The sequence below is a fragment of the Heterocephalus glaber genome, unplaced genomic scaffold, assembly GCF_053883595.1.
Source record: "Heterocephalus glaber isolate CG9 unplaced genomic scaffold, H.glaber_assembly_v1.0 deba00000331, whole genome shotgun sequence".
NCBI classification, from domain to species: domain Eukaryota; kingdom Metazoa; phylum Chordata; class Mammalia; order Rodentia; family Bathyergidae; genus Heterocephalus; species Heterocephalus glaber.
The window spans coordinates 14,455,927-14,476,408 of record NW_028258142.1 but is presented as its reverse complement, the minus strand read 5'-3'; positions in this window follow the sequence as shown (position 1 = coordinate 14,476,408).

Sequence of the window (20,482 nt, the reverse complement as noted above, 5' to 3'; positions counted from 1 at the left end):
ACCATTGAGTTTTCAAACTTAAATGCTTTGTTTTATTGATTTTAATAAACTTGGAAAAATTCTAATATCTCTATTCTTACATTAATTCAACATGGTAATCTCCCCACATATACTGACATTATTCTCATTCTTATTATTGAAAAATTTTAGAAGTCTATAATTTTAAAACAACCATGGGACATGATACTGTTTTTATTAATAAATATATTTAAATTATGAAAGAATGTTGTCCTTAATATTTTATAAAAAATGAAAACCAATTTTTGAATAGCTAAATTTGAAAACATGAAATCTATTTTTCCAAAAGTATTAAATATCAATGAATCATACATTGTCTTGATTTTAAAGAAGCATATGTTCTTGGAATATAAATATTTCTTTTCTTTTGGAATATATGTTTTGCAAAGTGATTAAGTGCCCCTAACCTTCCTTTAGATCCATATATTGGTACATAAAATTCAGATAACATAATTTTTCTATTTTTTATCTCTGAAATCAATGTCCATTTTAATCTTATTTGGACACATTTTCTTGACCTTGTAAGCAACTCAAAAGTAAATTGTGTGCTAAAATAATTTGAGACCTGGAAAGAACAATTACTATATGACCTACAGTGAAATCCTAACTGTTCAGCTGTGTGTAAGATTCATATATTTTTAAATGTAATGAACACATATATTTATATAAATTAATTTTGTTCATGAAAATTTATTATAAAGCAATATAGGTAACCTTTGATCACAAATTAGATGACTGATAAAATAATTTTCCAAAAGTTCCTGAAAATATGTGTTCTTATAGAAATAAATTGCTTTGTTTATACTAAGTAAATTGAAAAAGGGATAAATTTTCAAGATAAAATATATACTCACTGGCAGAAAAAGAACAAAAAAAGAATTTAAAGAGTAAAATACATCTAGAGAGATTAGGCTTTTGTTTTCCTTATCATTTGCTTCTTTAAAGTTACTTGAGAAATCATAATCATGAACATGAACATTAGGAAAAACTGTACTTTTTATTTTTTATTTTAAAATCTTTCTTCCCACTGTGCATATTCCCAATTTCATCCATTTATTACCTGTTTGGAAACTTCTCTTTTTCCTTTCTTTGCATTTTGCAGTTTAGTTGATTGTTTCCTGATTTCAAAACTCTTGTTTTAGTAATATGATGCTAGTTTCTTAGTGAAAACCAATGGGAAAATATAGCACAGCACATAAAATTTCCTCTTTAGCTATCTTAGACTATTTCTACCAATACTTTGTAGAAAGTGATTACCAACTCCTGGAAAGAAATACAATAATGAAGGGGGTCATAAAAAAAGGATCATCCAAAATTTTATTCAAATTTTGTCTAATTCATTGTATTAGTTTGATGAGGCTCTCACAGGAGAATCCCACAGAGTGCTTATACCACAGCAATTTATTTTCTTACAGTTCTGAACACTAGAAGTCCAAAATGATGGTCTCTATACTTTTGGTTTCTTCCATGGTTTGTCTCCCTGGGATGTACATGACTGCTTTCTGACTGGGTCTCTACATGGTCTTTCCACACTCTGTGTGTCTTGATTTCCTGTTCTCAGAAAGAATTTAATCATGGTAGATAAGAACTTACCTTAATCATCTCATTTTTTCTTATGTCTCTAAAGTCTCTTCAAGCAGTTGTAGTTAGGACCTACACATAGGTAAAGGTGGGGACACAATTTAGCCCATAATATTCATGTTCTTACATACAAACAAGTATTGTTCAAACTTTATTTTTTAGGTTTTTAAATGAATATTAATTGTTAAAATCTGCAATTATTATCGAATAATAAAATATATCATTTTAATAAAAAGAATTATTTCTTGTGGATATATTGTGTTTTTCTTCTAATTTGTCGATCTTCTATCACTTCATCTGATATACATGAAATCCTCAATATTTGATAGTTGAATGTGTGAATGAAAAAATGAATCAGAAGAAGCGTAACAAATAAAAAATGCAGTAATTATACTAACTCATAGTGTCGGCACAATAAATAAACTCATATTTATAGTAAGTTTAAAATAAGTATTAAGATTATTTTAACTTTTCTACCCATAAAAACATGACCCAGATACACTGCTTTCCCAAATTTGAATAACTTAGTCTTACTCTGATTAATCTGTTCTCACTGCATTCACTCAGCACTTCTAAATTGAATTTAAACAATGTTTCCTCACATCTGCCAGTTTGCTGCTTAAAGAAAATATTCAAACCCAGATGTAGATATGTTTTGACAATGCAGATTAATTTGTGTGAGCATCAAGGCCAGAAGCTTTACTTTTACTTCCCCCATATAGCATCTGAATAGGTTTTCTATACATGGTGGTAATCCAATAAATTTCTTGCTAACTAATGCATCTCCCATTTATTACTCCCCAGTTGATATTTTTTTTTTGTCTTTTGCTGTCTGCAAGTTGAAGTGTACATTTCAATTAGAGCTCCACTTACTGCAAAGACAGATTTGTTACAGAAAGGAGAGCAAGCAATTTATCATGTTGCTTTTCATGAAGCCATAAAATAGTATTTCAAGTTCAGTTATATTTGGGGATTACTCTGTCTGATCCTTAAATTCATAAAATGCAACATACATAAGCATAACAAATGAAGCACAGTTCAAAAATAAAAATGATTGTGGTACATAGTTTGTAAATCAATTTGGGAAGCACTTCAGGATAAAGGCACAGTAATATAAATACAGGTTACAGAAAAATGCATGTATGTTGCACAAATACAATCTTCTATCTGAAAAGTGTGAAACCCATGATAATCTCCAGGTCACAGTTTAAAACTGTTTTCATTGATGTACTGTATAGAAATGTTTTGATGGAAAATGATTCTTGATTCAACTACAGAGATTTCTCAACTTTTGTTTCTGTGTTCTCCTTAAGTAACCATGATTTGACTAAACTAAATGCCTTCTCTCTGTGATTTTCTTTCTTTCTTTTTCTCTGTTTCTTATCAAATGCTGGTTCTGAATTTCTGAGTTTCAAATTAACCTTTCCTGGTCTGTCCTGATCTTACCACATAGCTTTTACTTGTATCTCTTATACACAAAAAGTGAAATAGAATTATATATGTATGTAATTCTATACTATTTATATCATAAATATGAAAACCTATATATTAAAGTAAGTTAATATACTTTGAGTTTAATGCTGATATTAAAAATGCAACTATTTCTCAGTAATGATTTCTGCAGAAATTTCCCTAAAACAACTGAGTAGTATCTTGTGCAGTGTTTAAAACACCATAAAAAAAAGCTAACTCAGTAAGGTTCTGTATTCATTATGATATTTAGGCATTATTAATACAATACATAAACCAGCTAGAGATAGTGTTGTATATAGTTATGATACTCTGACAAATATACATTTTTACTGTTTTTCGATTAAAATGACAAAATGTGCAAAGAGGAAAAATGAAAACACTGGCAATGACAAATTATGAAAACCATACTTAACAATTTAATAATAAATTTCCAAATATTGTTTATTGTTCTATGGACATTTAAATGTCATTGATTATCTCCACAATATAAATTTTTACATTTTTAATCCAATGAAGGCTATACTATATGTATATTTGATTAATCTGAAACTTTGATAAAATTTAATATAAATTCATGCTAAAAACTGCCAGTAAAGTAGGCATAGAAGGAAACTTTCTCAACCTGACAAACCGTACCTATAAGTGCCAACAATTAACATGTTAGTAATTAAAAGTAATAGCAACATTTTTTTGGAACAAATAGCAGAGTTTGAGATCAAATGATACAAAGTCTATAGAAAACATTCAATTGTTTCAATGAGCAATAGATATCTTATTTTAAAATATAAAAGTATCAAAAAATGAGAAAAATTAGTTATACATTTAGGAATTTGGAAATTTCAAAATTTTTTAAAAAACATAAAATATGACATCTTAATAAGTGAAAGGTTAAGATATGTTCTTTTTTTATATGTTCGTATTGGAAGATTCAATTTTTCCCATACATAAATTCTCTCTAATTTTATTCATTCCATTCAAATTCTAGCATATTTTTTGCAGATACAAACAATTTGATTGCTATTTGATTTTGAATTTTCAACTATTTTTGAGTGCTATTATAAACCCAATTTTTGTTATGGTGCATTATTCCTTTTAGTTCTAACCTAATTTAACATTTCATATGTGTGTGTGTGTGTGTGTATGTGTGTGTGTTATATTTTATATATGTTCGTGTATATATATTTGACTTTGAATATTTATTTTAGATCTTCTCTGTTAATATAAATTTGTAAGTTTCCTCAATTTCAAAGGGATAATTTTATCTCTGTCCAAATTATTTCTATAAGTTGCTTTTTCAAGTTAATTATTTTGTTTAAAATTTTCTCTTATAATGCATTCTTTCACATATAGGTTACATTGCAATATGTAGTGTAAGTAAAATATTTTGTTTTTTATATATATATTGTTACCAATTTTAATTTAATTTTCTGGCCAAAGAACATATTCTATATTATTTTAACATTTATAAATGTAATAATAACATTTAATGATTTCCCAATTGACCCATATTTTGAAATTTCACATGTCATATTGGAAGAATGTATTCTTCAAATTTTGGCTGTGGAGCTCTAAAATTATGAGGTGATTGAGGTATTCAACATTATTGTTCAGGTTCTTTGTGAATATTTTGATTATTTTTGTGGTTACAGGATATGCAATAGGTAGGTTGAAATCTCTTAAGACTACCAAAACCTCTCCATTGCTTTTCCATTTTGTCTATTTTGGTTTGTGTGTTTTGAGTCCCTTTTATCATGTATTTTCACCTGTGACTTACATTTTTCTGATGAATCTGTCTTTTATTATCATGTGGCCTCCTTACTTTGAAATATATTCTAAGTCAACTTTCTGTGGTATTTTCTCACTTTGAATTTTGTATGCCTACAGTTTTGGGCTATATTTTTTCCCAACAAGTTACTTTTAATTCATTTGTGCTTTTACATTTAATATGTGTATCGGAAGAAAGTCTATAGTTGAGTTTTGTTTTTTTGTCTTGAATATCTTGGCCTATTAATTTGAATATTTAAATAATGTAACACTTAAATCATTACTACTATTAGATACCATTTTATCATCTAAGTCATTGTTTTCTGTCTGTACCCTCTTTTTTGTTCCATTGGCCCCTTTGCTCTCTTCCTTTGGTTTATTTGGATGATTTTTAAGGACTTCATTTTTAAATCATTAATAGATCTATTTTGTTTATTCTTCTTAGCTTTAACTTTTAAATGATTGCCCTAGGGGTTATAATACAATCTCTAAATTATCAAAATCTAATAAATATTGTACCACGTCACCAAAAATACAGAATTTTACAGTTTTATATATATACTAATTCTACCAACACAGACTTTAACTAACATATGTATAATTTCTATGTTGTAAGCCAGAAACATATATTATTGATGGACTAATGATATGTATTTTCTAGTAATAAAAAGGAAAATAATATTTTATATTTACCTAGATATTTTTCATTTCCAATATTCTTGTTTCTTTTGCTTTTCTTTAATCACAAGTAACACACTTGACATTGTTTTAATGCAGTTATGGTTCTGAAAAAATTTTTTTTAATCTGAAAATGTATATATTTACTCTCATTTTTGAGGAATGTTATCTAATTATATAGTTATATGGTTAAGAGTTGACTCTTCTTTCTTCTTTTTTGAACTTTCAGTGTGCTATACAACTTTATTCTGACATCCCTTGTCTAAAGCATGGTTTTCCCCAGTAGGTAAAGTGCTACATTGCCTGTGTTTCCACAATTTAACTGTGATGTGTTTATAAGTAGTGTTGTCTTTAGTTATCTCTTTGAGATTTAATTGTGCTTCTTTTACTTATTAATTTTCATGTATCATGCAATATGTTCTTTCAGTCATTGCTTACAAGAGAAACAGATATAAGGCAAGATATATAAATATAGAAAGATTTAAGATTGGCTTACAATGGCCTCCTGCAGAGTCAGGTGTGGAAGAGTGCAGAAGGTCTGTCTTTGCACTGGAGAAGCCCTGGAGCTCACTGCAGTATCCCATTCGAGTCTGTATCATGATGACAAAGTGTGTTCAATGGAAGTTTGAGGGTTCTGAGCTGGAAGAGAGAAGGAAGGATCTGTGCTGAAGGCTGAAGATTCTGCACTAAAAGCCAGAACCTGACATTCAAGTTTCCCTTTTATTCCATGAAAGTGACAGGCCTATGCAGGATGGGTCAGCAAATCCCTTCAGGTCCACCTGGAATGATACTGGTTCAATTTAGTTGGGTGTTTTTACTCTAGTTGACACATCAGTTAACTACCACATATGTACTCTTGTTATAGATGCCTATGATTTAGTTCCCATTTCTAACCTTTAAAAATAATTTCTCTGCTTTATATTAATCTCTCTTTAATTTCAATCTATTTTCTGTTGTCTTCTAAGTAATGTTATTAAGCTCATTTAGTATTTTTTTTCAGTTTGTCTTTAAATTTTCTTCAATTTTGGGTTTTCTATTCCTGTGATGAGATTTCTTTATCTTTTAAACTTATTCTTATATGTTCAATATATAAGTTATTTCAGAATTGATCATGGTTAATAACTATCATTTTCTTCGTGTGTATATTCACATTATTTTGGTTATTTCTATATCAGATAATTTTGAATTTTGAATGGTATTGTAAACATTACTTTGTAACTACTCTGGATTATTCTCCTCTGAAGCACACTTATGCTTTGCTCCTGTAGGGAGTTACCTTGTTTTGATTGAAACTTTTAAAGTTAAAGTGGCAGGTGGCAGAAAAAATCTTCAATTATCTGATTCTTGTCTGCCTCAGGCTTTGTGGTTCTATGGTTATCCAGAGACTTGTTTAAAGTTTATACACCAAGCCTGAGTCTTAACTTGGTATAAATTTATCCACTATTGAATTGGCACCATGTTTCTTGTGTGCAAAGTTCCTTTTTAAGACATTTTGGGGTACTGGACAAAATTTTTCTATCAAAGTTCCTCTCCCTCACCGCAATTGAAGGTGCTCTAACTATAAATCCATGAAAAAAAAAAAAAAACAACTCATGCCACACTGGACAATTTTCACACATTTCAAATCTATTTTGAATTATTGTTTTAATTAAATTCCCAGGATTTCAGGTATGCTTTACATTCTTGTTTCTTTTTAATTTTGAAGAAATTATAATGTGTTACTTTTTTTAGGAGAATTGGTTGAATACTTCTTAATTCAAAAATTGCTACTCAAATCATAACATCATGACTCAGATAGCCATCAAGGGACATTTTATCATCATTTTTTTATTACATTTTTCATAGCAAAGTGATATTTCAACAACATCAGCCATTAGTGGTAAAAAACAAAGACATTTTACAAATTCATTCACTTTGAAAAAAAACATAAAGAGAGAATAATTCATATGATATATGTCTTATATATTATATACTTAACATTAAATTGTGAAGTTCACCTTGAACTTAGAAACTTAGAACTTTTCCCAAATTTTCCCCTAATGTAAAAGATAAATGTCTTTTGTGGCAAGTTTTTGAGATTTGTTATGACACTTGATTAACTTAATTTTAATTAATTTTAATGGTAACATATAAAATTTGTTGCCTATGGACTGCTTAGCCTCAATCTTTCAGCTATGGCAATGCTTGAAAGTAGGACAAAATTTTTGCATCTTCAATATTATCAGATCCACATACTTTGAATATGTGCTAAATGCCCATAAAATAAAATCCACTTAAATTAATATTTTATGATCATCTTGTGGATCATTGTGACGAATGACAATGCCAATGTAGTTTGGGATATAGATTATTACAAAAAACTTCTTTAGTTATTTTTATATTTCTATGAATAAAAGGTATAAAATGTTTCACATACAGTAAAAGCTTGGTTTGCAAGCATAATTCACTCCTGAAACATGCTTATAATCTAAACCTCTTGCATATCAAAGAAAATTTCCCCATAAGAAATAATAGAAATGCAGATGATTCATTCCAAAATCCAAAAAATATTTCAATAAAAATGATTGTAATACTGTAACATAATACAAAATAATGAAGAACACACAAAATATAAAGAAAAATAAATTAATCTGCACTTACTTTTGAAAACCTTCATGGCTGTTGTGAGGGAGACAAAAAAGAAGAGGGTTATTGTGGAGAATGACTTTCACTATAGCTAATAGAATCACTGATACTATTGGCTCACTGAAATCTTTTTCTTTTCATTCAACTTTAACAAGGAACCTATTCAATGATTTTTGCTTTTGTCTTTTTTTGAAGATTTTGCGAAAATGTGACATTGCATTGTCATTAAACAGATTCATCACTCAAACAGCTACAACCTTAAGTGGGTGGTGTTTTCTACAAAACTCTCCACTGTCTGCCACATTTTGCAAATGACTCCAATCTCAACTGAAGTGAAGGATTCTCTGCCTTTTTCTCCTTCTCTCTGGAGATGAGATCTCCTCCTCAACCTCTTGGTATTATGACGTTATCGCCCACAATCTCACGGAGAGGGAGAGAGAAGAAACATTGGCTCTTTTGCTATCATAAGACATCAGGTAGCATCCATATTGGAAGACCTCACTCATTTATCAAATTAAAATTTATTAGTGTTTGCTCATCTTGCAGAACACACACTGAACAAGTTATTCACAACTCAGGGTTTTACATAACGATAGTATAGTACTCTCACTCAGGAGGAAGGACTTCTTAAGGATAGCTACAATAAAGTGATCTACAATAACTTGGGCTCTTAGCTGGTGGAGACAAAAGATTGAAGTGAAGATGTGTAGACAAACCAGAGTAAAAGCAGTGCACAGAAACAAGAATACATAAAGTTTTTTCTACAAACAGTGAAATTGAAGTGCAATGAGAAAAGAGAAGATAATATGTAAAGCTTAGAAGAGGTCAGGCAAATTATGCAAAGGAAAAGTCATTTTGAAAATATAGAGTGTGGTAACTGATTCAAAATTTCCTCTAATAAAACTAAAAAGTCATCTACAAATTTTTAGGCTTGTTTTAATTTGTTTCTTTTTTTCATAAAATGTCATTTGCTGAATGTACTAGAAGGAGATAATGGTGAGAATTGTAAAAATATCCAGTGATATTTATAAAATCAAAGTAATGAGATGTAGAAATAATTGACAATTGGAAGATTGGTGATGCAAGAGAAACACAGATTCCAAAGTGATTTTTTTTTTCACAATAGGGCTTTGCAAATTTATGTGCTGATGTCCTTATTAAAATAAGAAACGCTGGATTTGGAGCAAGATGGGTTCAAATAAATCTGTCAGCATAAGGTGTATGATAAACATCCAAATGAAGATTTAAATCATCAAAATATTAATCTTTGGAGAACAGAGACTAGTATCATCATCATATAATAGATAATTGATACAATTTTTTTTCCTGGTACTGGGGATGGAACTCAGGAGTTTACACTTGCAAGGCAGGCAAAATCTCCAGCATAAATGAGCTAAATCCCCAGCATACAATAGATAATAATAACTAAAATCATAAAGGTTAGTGAGACAACATTGGAGGAGAGAATAAACTAAGAAAACTGAATATTACAATGTGAAAGTATATTATGGATTCCAGCAAATGCTTATGATAATTATATATCAGAGACTTGATATTGAAGTAGAGAAGAGTCTTTGTGCAAGATTGATTATAAGCATCAGACACAACAGAGAGGTCATTAAATTAAGACCTGCAAAACATTACTTTCATTAAAAAATAGGGAAGATTCATTGGGCTCAAATGTGATAATCAAGTTGTGTCTTTCAAGTCCACTGAAAGAATTGAATTTGTTTGATATTCATTCAGTTTTTTAAAATAACTAATTGCTATTATTACCAACACAATATATGTATTGGGATAGAAATAAAGCATACAAGTGATAAGAAGCCTAAAACTATTTTCTCTCAAAAATTCATTTTTATTTACCAGAATTCTTTATCACTATAGTAAACACTAAAACAAACATAACAAAGCATAATTTAAAAATTTAAAGAAAAGTAAAAAAATCAAATACTGAATACTATTCTCCATTTATATTCAAATGAAATGCTCATGACAGGTAAAAGAGGATATGATAGTGCTAAGGCAAAGAAGATGTGGAAGATACCAACTCTCTAAAGAGAGATATTTCCTCTATTTGAAGTGATTAGAGAGTATCTAGAATGAGGTACCAGTCAAAATAGCTGAAGAGTCTACACTCCCACCAATAGTGGAGAAGGGTTCCTTTTTCCACACAATTCTGCCAGCATGATAATGATAGAAGTGTAAAAAGTATAATGATGCTTCCCTTTATCTTTATCAACTACCCATTAACTTCACGTTTCTACATTAAGTAGAGGCTACATTGGTTAGTCTGGTAATAATTTTTAAACTTTTTGCTAGCTTTGATTGATGAGAGTTTTCATTTAGCTGATTTTGCTTACTTAAGCCAGGTTTACATTTGTTTCATCTAAAAACTTTCATATATATATATATATATATATATATATATATATATATATGCAGTTTCTTTATCCAGTCTCCAGTTGATGGGTATTTGGGCTGTTTCCAAGGTTTAGCTATTACAAACTGTGCCACTATGAACATGGGTGCACATATTTCTCTGTGGTATGATTCTTGAAATTCTTTAGGGAAGATACACAGCAGGAGAATAGCTGGGTCAAATGGGACCACTACTCCTAGTTCTTTGAGGTATCTCCATACTGATTTCCACAGTGTTTGCACAAGTCTACACTCCCAACAACAGTGGAGAAGTGTTCCTTTTTTCCCAACAACGCTGCCAGCATTTGTTATTGGTTGATTTCTTGATAGCAGCTATTCTTTCTGGAGTGAGGTGGAATGTCAGCATTGTTTAAATTTGCATCTCTCAAATGACCAGTGATGTTGAACATTTTTTCATATGTTTATTTGCTCTTACTACTTCTTTGTCTGAGAAATGTCTCTTCATTTAAGATGCTCATTTTTGGATTCAATATACCTAAAATGTACCCATAAACTTAATGAATAAAACAATAGTTGAAGAAAAAATGAGTAAATTGTATTTCTATAGAAATAGATATCAGGAGAACCATTACCAAGGAATCAAATTTAAATTTTGAAAAACTGTGGTGCAAAGTAAGACATGATTTTGTATAATGCATATTCCAACTTGAATGGTATCTATTTAAAGTAAGATACAGACATGATATGCAGTGCCTCAAGTTCCATCACTGCATTAGGGGGATGACTTAGAGTGCCAGGAAATTAGCTGCAATCCAGACTTGCAAGAGAGCAGAATTGCCTATAAATCAATATTCCCAAGGCAGAATTGTGCATTAACAAGCAGCCCTGGGAAAACACCAAGAGCCTTTCAGCCACTGGTGGAATGAGCATCTAGGGAGAGGACCTGGAAGGTGGATGACCCTCCTGGAGTGTGGCTACAGTCTACAGCTCTGCTTCCAAGTTCTCTACTGAAACTCATGGTAGTAGCGTCTACTCTGCCCTGTCTCCCAGGCTGGCTCCTCCTGGACAGAAAATACAGCCCCCTGAGCACCCGGAAGGAAGCTCCCCCACTACCATCCCAAGCTCCAAGGGCAGAGAAGCTGAGGCGGTACAAGAACCCAGAAGGAAACTCTCTTGCTGCCATCCCAAGCTCCTAAGGCAGAGAAGTTAAGCCACACAGGTGCCTGAAGCACCCCCCCCCCGTGAAAATGAGTAGACACATAAATAAGCCTCAAAAATAGACTTCTGGATCACGTACAGCCACCCCAAAGGGAAATGAGATGGAACGATCTGATACTCAACTACCTGGACTCTCTGAACTGGCAACAAAAGAGGATCTGGGAAAAATGAAATCAGAAATAATTACTCACATAACAGCAAAGAGTTTGCTCATGGTGCAAGACATGATTAATAAATCTAGAGAGAACACAGATTAAAAAAATAGAGGATCTGAGGAACATAATAGAATCCCAACATAGGAAAAAAATGCAATCCATAAAACAGATGCAAACAGATTTCCAACAGATTAAAAACTCCATTGAAAGTCTGCACAGCAGAATGAACCAATGTGAGGATAGAATTTCAGATACAGAAGGAAAGATTGCAATTAGTGAGGAGGAAAAGAAAAATTGCTTTAAAATTGTAAGGGACCATGAGAAATCAATCGACCAGCTGCTAAATGATGCAAAGAAGAATAACATAAGACTGATTGGAGTCAATGAAGAAACAGGAGAAAGTGCAGATGACATAAAAAAACTGTTCACAGAAGTGATGGCAGAAAACTTCTCAAGGAGGGGAAAAGAACTTGACATACATATAAGTGAGGCATATAGGACTTCAGCTAGCCTTAATCAAAAATAATCTACACGTTAAAAAAAAAAGAATCTACACATAGGTAATTAATAGTTAGTATTCCAGAAATCCAACAGAAGAACAAAATTCTACAAGCAGTGAGAGAAAAGAAACAAATCACATACAAAGGGAAGCCCATCAGAATCACAGCCAACTTCTCAACACAAACCCTCAAGGCAAGAAGAGCTTGGAGTGATGTATTTCAAGCCCTAAAGGAAAAGAGCCTCCAACCCAGATTGATATACCCTGCAAAACTATCTTTCAAAATTGATGGAGAAATAAGATACTTTCATAATAAAGAGCACCTCAGGAACTTCATGAATATCAAACTGGTACTCCAAAAAATTTTAGACAATACCCTAGGAAAAGACAATGAGGATCACAACCCCAGGAAACCCAGCAGAATGAATCCACTGGGCGTGACAAATTAAACGCAAAGGGGGAGAATCCAACAAAAAGAAAAAGTCATAACAAGGTTTTTAAAACTTTTAACTTCATCTCGCTAATGAGTGTATAATTCAATCGTGTTATTGTACTGATTAGTATTTTTCTGAGTCTAGAGTTGCACACTTTTCGTTGTGCTGTACTGGCTATTTATCATCTTCTTATGTCTACTTTTTAATTGAATTGTCTATTAATGAGCTGTAATAATTCTTTATATATTCTAGTCATTGGTTATATGCATTGTAAATATGATCTGTTTAAGGACTACTTTTCATTTAAATGATGTCATTTAAAGTTCTAAAATTTTTTATTAAATTCTTTTATTGGTACATTGTAGGTATGCAGCACACTTACATTTCTCATTGGGAATTGTACCTTTAAGTAATACATCTTGGTTCTTATTTTTTCCCCATTCCTAGCCCTCTCTTCACCCCCTCCACCCTTCCCTATTTACAAAGACTTGATTTCCATTTTTTCCATTTCTCATCATTTTTCCTTTCCCTTCTTTCCTTTCCCCTGCCCCTCCCACGACCCCTACCCCTTTGGACCTTTTCTTCCTATTTTACATTACCGATTATTCATTCTAATCATTGGTACATTTTAGGTGTACAATATAATGACATTCATCATTGGAAATTTGCACTTTTACATAACTTCTCTTGGTTCTTCTTTTTCACCCTTACCCAGCCCTCCCTTCAACCCCTCCAGTCCTCCCTATTTACAAAGATTTTCTTCCTATTTTTCCATTTTCTCATATTAATCACATTCCCTTCTATCCTTTCCCCTAGCCCTCCCACTTCCTTCCCCTTTGCCCCTTTTCTTCCTATTTCACTTAACTTATTATACATTTAGTCCTTATTTACACTTTCACTTTCTCATACCAGAGAAACTATTTGGTATTTACACATGTGTGTCCTATTTATTTCACTTAAGAGTATCGCCTCAATGTGCATCCACTTAGCTATAAATGTCTCCAATTTCTCATTTTTGATGGCTGAGTAGTACTCCATTTTATAAAAAAAACACATTTTCTTTATCCAGTCTCCAGTTGATGGGCATTTGGGCTGTTTCCAAGTTTTAGCTATTACAACCTGTGCTGCTACGAACATGGGCACACATATATCACTGTGGTATGATTCTTTTAATTCTTTGGGGAAGATCCCCAGCAGTGAAATAGTGGGGTCAAATGGTACTTCCAGTCCTAGTTCTTTGAGGTATTTCCATACTGATTTCCACATTGGTTGCAGCAGTCTACACTCCTACCAGCTGTGGAGCAGGGATCCTCTTTCCCCACAGCCCCACCAGCATTTCTTATTGGTTGATTTCATGATAGCAGCCATTCTTTCTGGAGTGAAGTGGAATCTCAGTGTTGTTTTCATTTGCATCTCTCGAATGACCAGTGACGTTGAACATTTTTTCATGTATTTATTTGCTATTTCTACTTCTTTGTCTGAGAAATGTTCTAAATTTGATGCAATCACATTTATCATTTTTTTCTTTTATACATCATGTTTTTTGTATCCTAGGTAGTTCTTGCTTTCCCTGAATTCATAAACATTTTCCCTTATAATTTCTTCTTAAAGTTTTATACTTTTAGGCTTTCATATATAGGTTCATAGATCCTTTCAAGTTATTTTCATGTATGGAAATAAAGGATTGAGGTTAATTTTTTATATACGGATACCAGGTATTCTAGTGCCATTTGCTGAAAACACTATCTCTTCCTCGGCTCTTGAATTGAGTTTATATTCTATAAAATGCTAATGTTAAATAATCTTTCAAAACTCAGTGGACCATATATGTGTGGTTCTATTTCTAGATTTTCTGTTTTATTCCAATGATCTATATGTCTTTCCTTACACCAACACTGCCTTGATTACTGTAACTTTAGAAGAAGTCTTGAAATTAGGTACTAAACATCTTCCAACACTGTTTTTTTTTATTATTATTTTGTTTTAACTTTTCTAGGTCCTTTGTACTCCTACATAACTTTTAAATTTCAATATCCAGTTCTTCATTTATAGCAAGCATACACAGACTTGAATTTTTATATATACCTTGTGTTTTTTAATCCTGCTAAATTCAAATACAAGCTCTAGGGCACTCTAGAGATTTCTTAGTATTTTCTCTGTAGATGATCATTTCATCTACATATAAAAATTTTACTTCTACCTTGCCAATTCTATCCTAATTGCATCATTTTATTGCCAGACTCTTTTGGTGGGGCCTAGGTTTCAAAGTTTAATGGACAGATAAAGAATAAGCATATCTGCCCTTGTTCCCCACCTTAAGGAGAAAGCATTGTATCTTCTCCATTCATATAAGGTGGTCTCGCTGGAAGTATGGAGTACATGTCTTTAATCTGTTGAGAAATTTCTGTTCTACGTCTAGTCTCCTGATAGCTTTTACCATGAACAGCTGTAGAATTTAGTCCAATACTTTTTCTCCAAGTAGTGACAGGATCATATGGCTTTTGCCTTTCCTCTGTTTAAATGATCCAATGCTGAACCAACACTGTCATTCCTATAACAAAACCACTTTCTACATCCTGCCAGATCTGACTTCCAAGAGTTTGTTTTGTTAAACAAATTTCTATCTATGTTCATACTTTTTTCTTCTGTTATCTTTATCCAGTTTTAGGATTAGCACAATGTTGAGCTCTTAAAATGAGGGGAGAGGTGTTCCTTCTTTTTTTCTGCTTTGTTTGATATAATTTATCAGTTAAAATGTATATGAGCCTGCTGTTGTCATACAGGTGGGTTTTCAAGCTAGCAATATACTTTCTTTAATAGGGGCTATTCAAATTTTATATTTCCTCCAGAGTTAGCTTCATTAATTTGGCTTTTGAGGTACTTCTTAGAAGTTGTCAAATTTATTTCAAAACAGATTTTTGAAATATGCTTTCTATATCCTTTTAAATTCTGTAAAATCTGTGGTAATGTCTCCTCGATCTTGATATTGTAATTTAAAAAATGTACAATTGATATTGTGTAACAGGAAGAAAAGGTATAAAGGTGTAGGAGAAGTGTGAGGGGTAGGGGAAAGGAAAAAATGGAAAAGAAAAAATATGAAAAAAGGAAAAAGATGAAAACAAGGTCTTTGCAAATAGGCAAGGGTGGAGGGGGTGAAAGAAGGACAAGGAAAGGGGAAAAAAAAAGAACCAAGATATTCATGTTAAGGTACAAGATCCCAATGATGAATGTAACTGTAGTTTATACCTAAAATGTACCAATAAAATAATAAAAAAAATAAAGTAAGACACGGGGAAAGGTATCAGAATAGTTATTCCTCAGTAGAGAAAATTATGCTTGCTGGGCGCAAGAGTTTGTTGTGTGCAGAAATCTTTGGTCTGGAAAACATGTATTCCAGGAATTTATTATAGAAAGAAGTATTCACAGGAATATGGGAGGAGTGAGGAAATGAAACTTGGTAAGCTGTAGATCATGTTGTAGAGAAAAGATCTCTAGACTTTTTGGCTTCAAATATTTGTATGGTTGAAAAAGCAAGAGAGTTGAAGAATATAGATCCATTTAACAATCAGACTGGTGGAACAAATTGGATTCTGGGTGACGTTTTGTGGCACCTGCTTTGTCTGTGACAGTTTTTGGGATTGGGGTTGGCTTCTGTGTCTGATCTTAACCAATACCATTCACTTCTATCTTTCAAATAGTATGTGACCTTCTCTGGTAAACAAACCATGTGAAATAAGAGTCTGAAAAACATTTACTCACTATATAAAGGAGTCCTAGTGCCAAATTGACAAAAATCAGCCACCATGTGCCTTGTTTGCAGTCAGTTTTCAATCCAGTCTGATTATACATGGGACACATTTGAGGGTTATAAGCCCAAGACTGAGATAAATGAACAGAACTTTAGGACAATGAATATGGTAGCATATTTGCAGCATTATTTTGAGAGTGGGTAAAAAAAATTAAGAAATAATCTACACTTAAAAAGAAAAGAAAAAGGAAAGGAATACAATAGAACAGCAGGAACAGAGAATTCAATGTCCATGACAAAAAGCAGTAGAACTGAGTATCACAAATGTTTACAATATTTCTTATTAGAGTCTTTACAACTGTCAAGTTTATAAGACTATATATATGGCGGCTGTTGAAGGCTGTATGATACCAAGATGACAGAATTTGTGAATGCTTTTGGAATATAATATGATGCAGCAGTCATCAATTATACATACCAAATTTTTATAGCTCCTTTTCTTCCATTTTAATAGAAAAACTGAACTGCCTAATACTGTTCAGAGAGAGTGGTAGCCATGCAATTTACTTTATTCAATATGATGCATACAAGAATGTATTCCTTGGACACAGTGTTTTTTTTTTTTTTGGTACTTTGGATTGAAGTTGAGACCTTCTGCTTACAAGGCAGGCAGTGGCACCACTGAGCTACATCCTCAGCCCTTGGACAGAGTATTTTGAAGCATACTATATTCTTGCTTTTTTTTTTTTTTTTTTTTGGTACCGGGGATCGAACTCGGGTCCTTCCACTTGCAAGGCAGGCAGCAGAACCACTGAGCTAAATCCAGGCTAAGCATACTATATTCTTTACTCAGAGCTATAAAGAAAAATGTAGGAAATTTGCCACACTATTTAGAATCACCCTGTCAATTCATAGAGGAAGAGCTAAACTTATTTTATATTGAGTCATTGAGATTGAGAAATTATTTGTTCCTATAGTAAAATTTAGCCTATGCAAGTGGATACAGTGGTGTTGAAAAAGATATGCTGATCTAAACCCGGTAAATATGAATTTATTCTTTGTCCACATGTGTTTCACTTGTGTGACTACAGGAAATTATGCACATTCTCTTTGTGTCAAGTTTCTTAGAACTAGAATTATTAGAAATAATGCAGATTATACACCTAATATTGGAAATATCCAATAAGGTACATGCAATACTAGTAGAAAGTGGTCTACAATGTAATATTGAATGTGCTCATTGAGTACAACTGGCTAGTATATATGAGCAAAAGATCAAGCCAGAATGAAACATCATTTCTATGAAAAATAATCTATCCTCTATAAATTGAAGCAAATACAGAACAAATAAAGAAAAATGAAAAAAGAAAGCTCTATTATTCTCCTAAGAATTTGGTTTTCCAAAAACAAAGATCAGTATTTTCTTCATTCATATTCACTTCTCAAGCAAAGCAGGGAAATTAAATGAAACAAAATACAGTAACTATTTTCTCTGCTAGCATTGATATCAATGTCCAGACTGAGAGACACCTCATGAATAACATACTGGATACTAGCATATCAAAGCAGCTTTTCCTTTGCTGCATTTCACCAAATGGTTGAAGTCTTTGATTTGAACTATGTGACATTTGTGCATGCTGTAACTTCACAAAGGATTAGGTAATGTTGAGAACCTAATCTCTTCTCATCTGGGACATTTTATATTAATAGACACTTAGGAAACAAGGCCATTAGCAAATGCAATACCACAAATGCTACATCTCAAGTAACTTTTTTCATCCTTAAAATACTGAATATAATTATAATTCACTTCGAATGAGAGATTTTTGTCACAAACAATCCCAAAGTTAGATGCATTTTTATTCAAAATAACATGGAAAATCAAGAAGGAAGCACATATTCCATGTGAAATGTTCTGCAAAAAACAAAAAACCAAAACAAAACAAAACAAAAAACCCCCAAAAACAAGCCTGGGAAATACTACCCTAATTCACTAATTATCAGGGAAGTTTAGATTTTGTTCTTTTATTAAGCCAACATCCTGAATTCTAAGTTCTATGAATATGCAGATGTGTAAAATAGCTGTATCTCCCCTTACCACATATCTCTTAACAGTGAAAGTTAGGTAAATAAATCAGTGGAACTTAATACAAGTCACATTGATTGAAACAGGCTGTACATGACATGAGTACTTCAGAGTATGGCCTCAATATGCATCCATTTAGCTATAAATATCTCTAGTTTCTCATTCTTTATGGCTGAGTAGTACTCCATTTTATTTAAAAATCCACATCTTCTATATAGTGGCGCAGTTTGTAAGTGCTGTTTTGACATACATACACAAAGTAGAATGTTTTAACCAACCTAAATGACCAATCTACCACCTTTGTGAAGTGCAGTATTTAAAATTTCATGATAGTTATTTCAAAAAATACAACACATTATCATTGACTATTTCTTCTGTCTAAATGAAGCCTTGTAATCTTTGACCCAGTGATTCCCATTTTCTTTTCTTATCCCAGCCTTTGGTAATTACTACTTCTAAGATTTTTATTTTAGTTTATATTTCATGTGAAAATATTTGTTAGTTAACTATTACTTTAAAAAATACCTGTGATAAATCATTTTGTCTTAGGGTTTGGGAGGTTTCATTCAGCATTACTTGGCCCTGTTGCTTTGAGCCAGGGGCAATACACCACACTATGGTGGAGAGCACATCAGAGAGACAGCTGCTTACTTCATGGTCAGGATGTGAAAAGCAGGAGAGGAGGAGACTAGTGTCCCACAATCCCCTCAACACACACCTCAGTGATAACTCCCACTAAAGCCTACTTTTTAAAGCTTCCACCACCTCCCATTAGACCGATGGATTGAAGAACAATCCTTCGGAGATATTTTACAGCAGAAAGGATTTAAAATGTCACACACACACACACACACACACACACACACACACACACACACACAATGAGGTCACAGAATTCTTTGACCCAGTGACGCATGAGCTTGACTCAATGGAATCATTCTGACCCAGCACAAAATGTTTGTGCAGATTCCCTGACACCTTAAAGGTAATGTCCTTTGTTTTTCACTTTTTTTTCAATCTAGAAAACCCCAGATAACTTTGGGTGTGGTAATTTTATGTTAGTAAAATTTATATTTATATATTTATATTTATTTGTATTTATATTTATATTTATTTACATCTCTTCAGCTTCTGGCTGTTATATTCACTTTGGCTCCAATAAAGTCTTTGTTCTTATGCTTGAGGTACCTCACCTTACCTTTTAGCTTAACACACATGTAATGGTATTTGTGTTTCTGTGTCTTGCTCATTTCTCTTAGCACATATTCCAGGTTCATCCACATTGACAGAAATTGTATGATTTCATTCCTTCTTAGTGTTAAAATATATTAAATTGTAACTGTGTAGAAAGAAATATAGATATCCATTTATCTGTTGATAAACTCTTTGATTCCATATCTTGGCTATTGTGAAAATGTTCCAATGAAAATAAGAATGTAGATATACCTCAGACATATTGATTACAGTTCTTTTGGATATATACATAAAAGTAGAATTGTTAGATCATATGGTAATTTCATTTTTAGTTTTTGAAGTACATCGATATTCTTTAAAATGATGTCTTTACTAATTTGCATTCCTGTCAACAGTGTGCAAATGTTTCACTGTCTCCATATCTCCCTCAATACTTCTTGTGTTTCATCTTTTTGATAATAATCATTTTAATAAGTGTGAGGTAATATAGAAATTATAATCTCCCATTTATATAGCTATAAAACATCTCCTCTATTAAATGTTATTGGAAATTTATAGACAAATACATTTTTTTCAAAACTATATAATAATTTATTCAAGGAAATATATGCATTATCAAATTCTCAA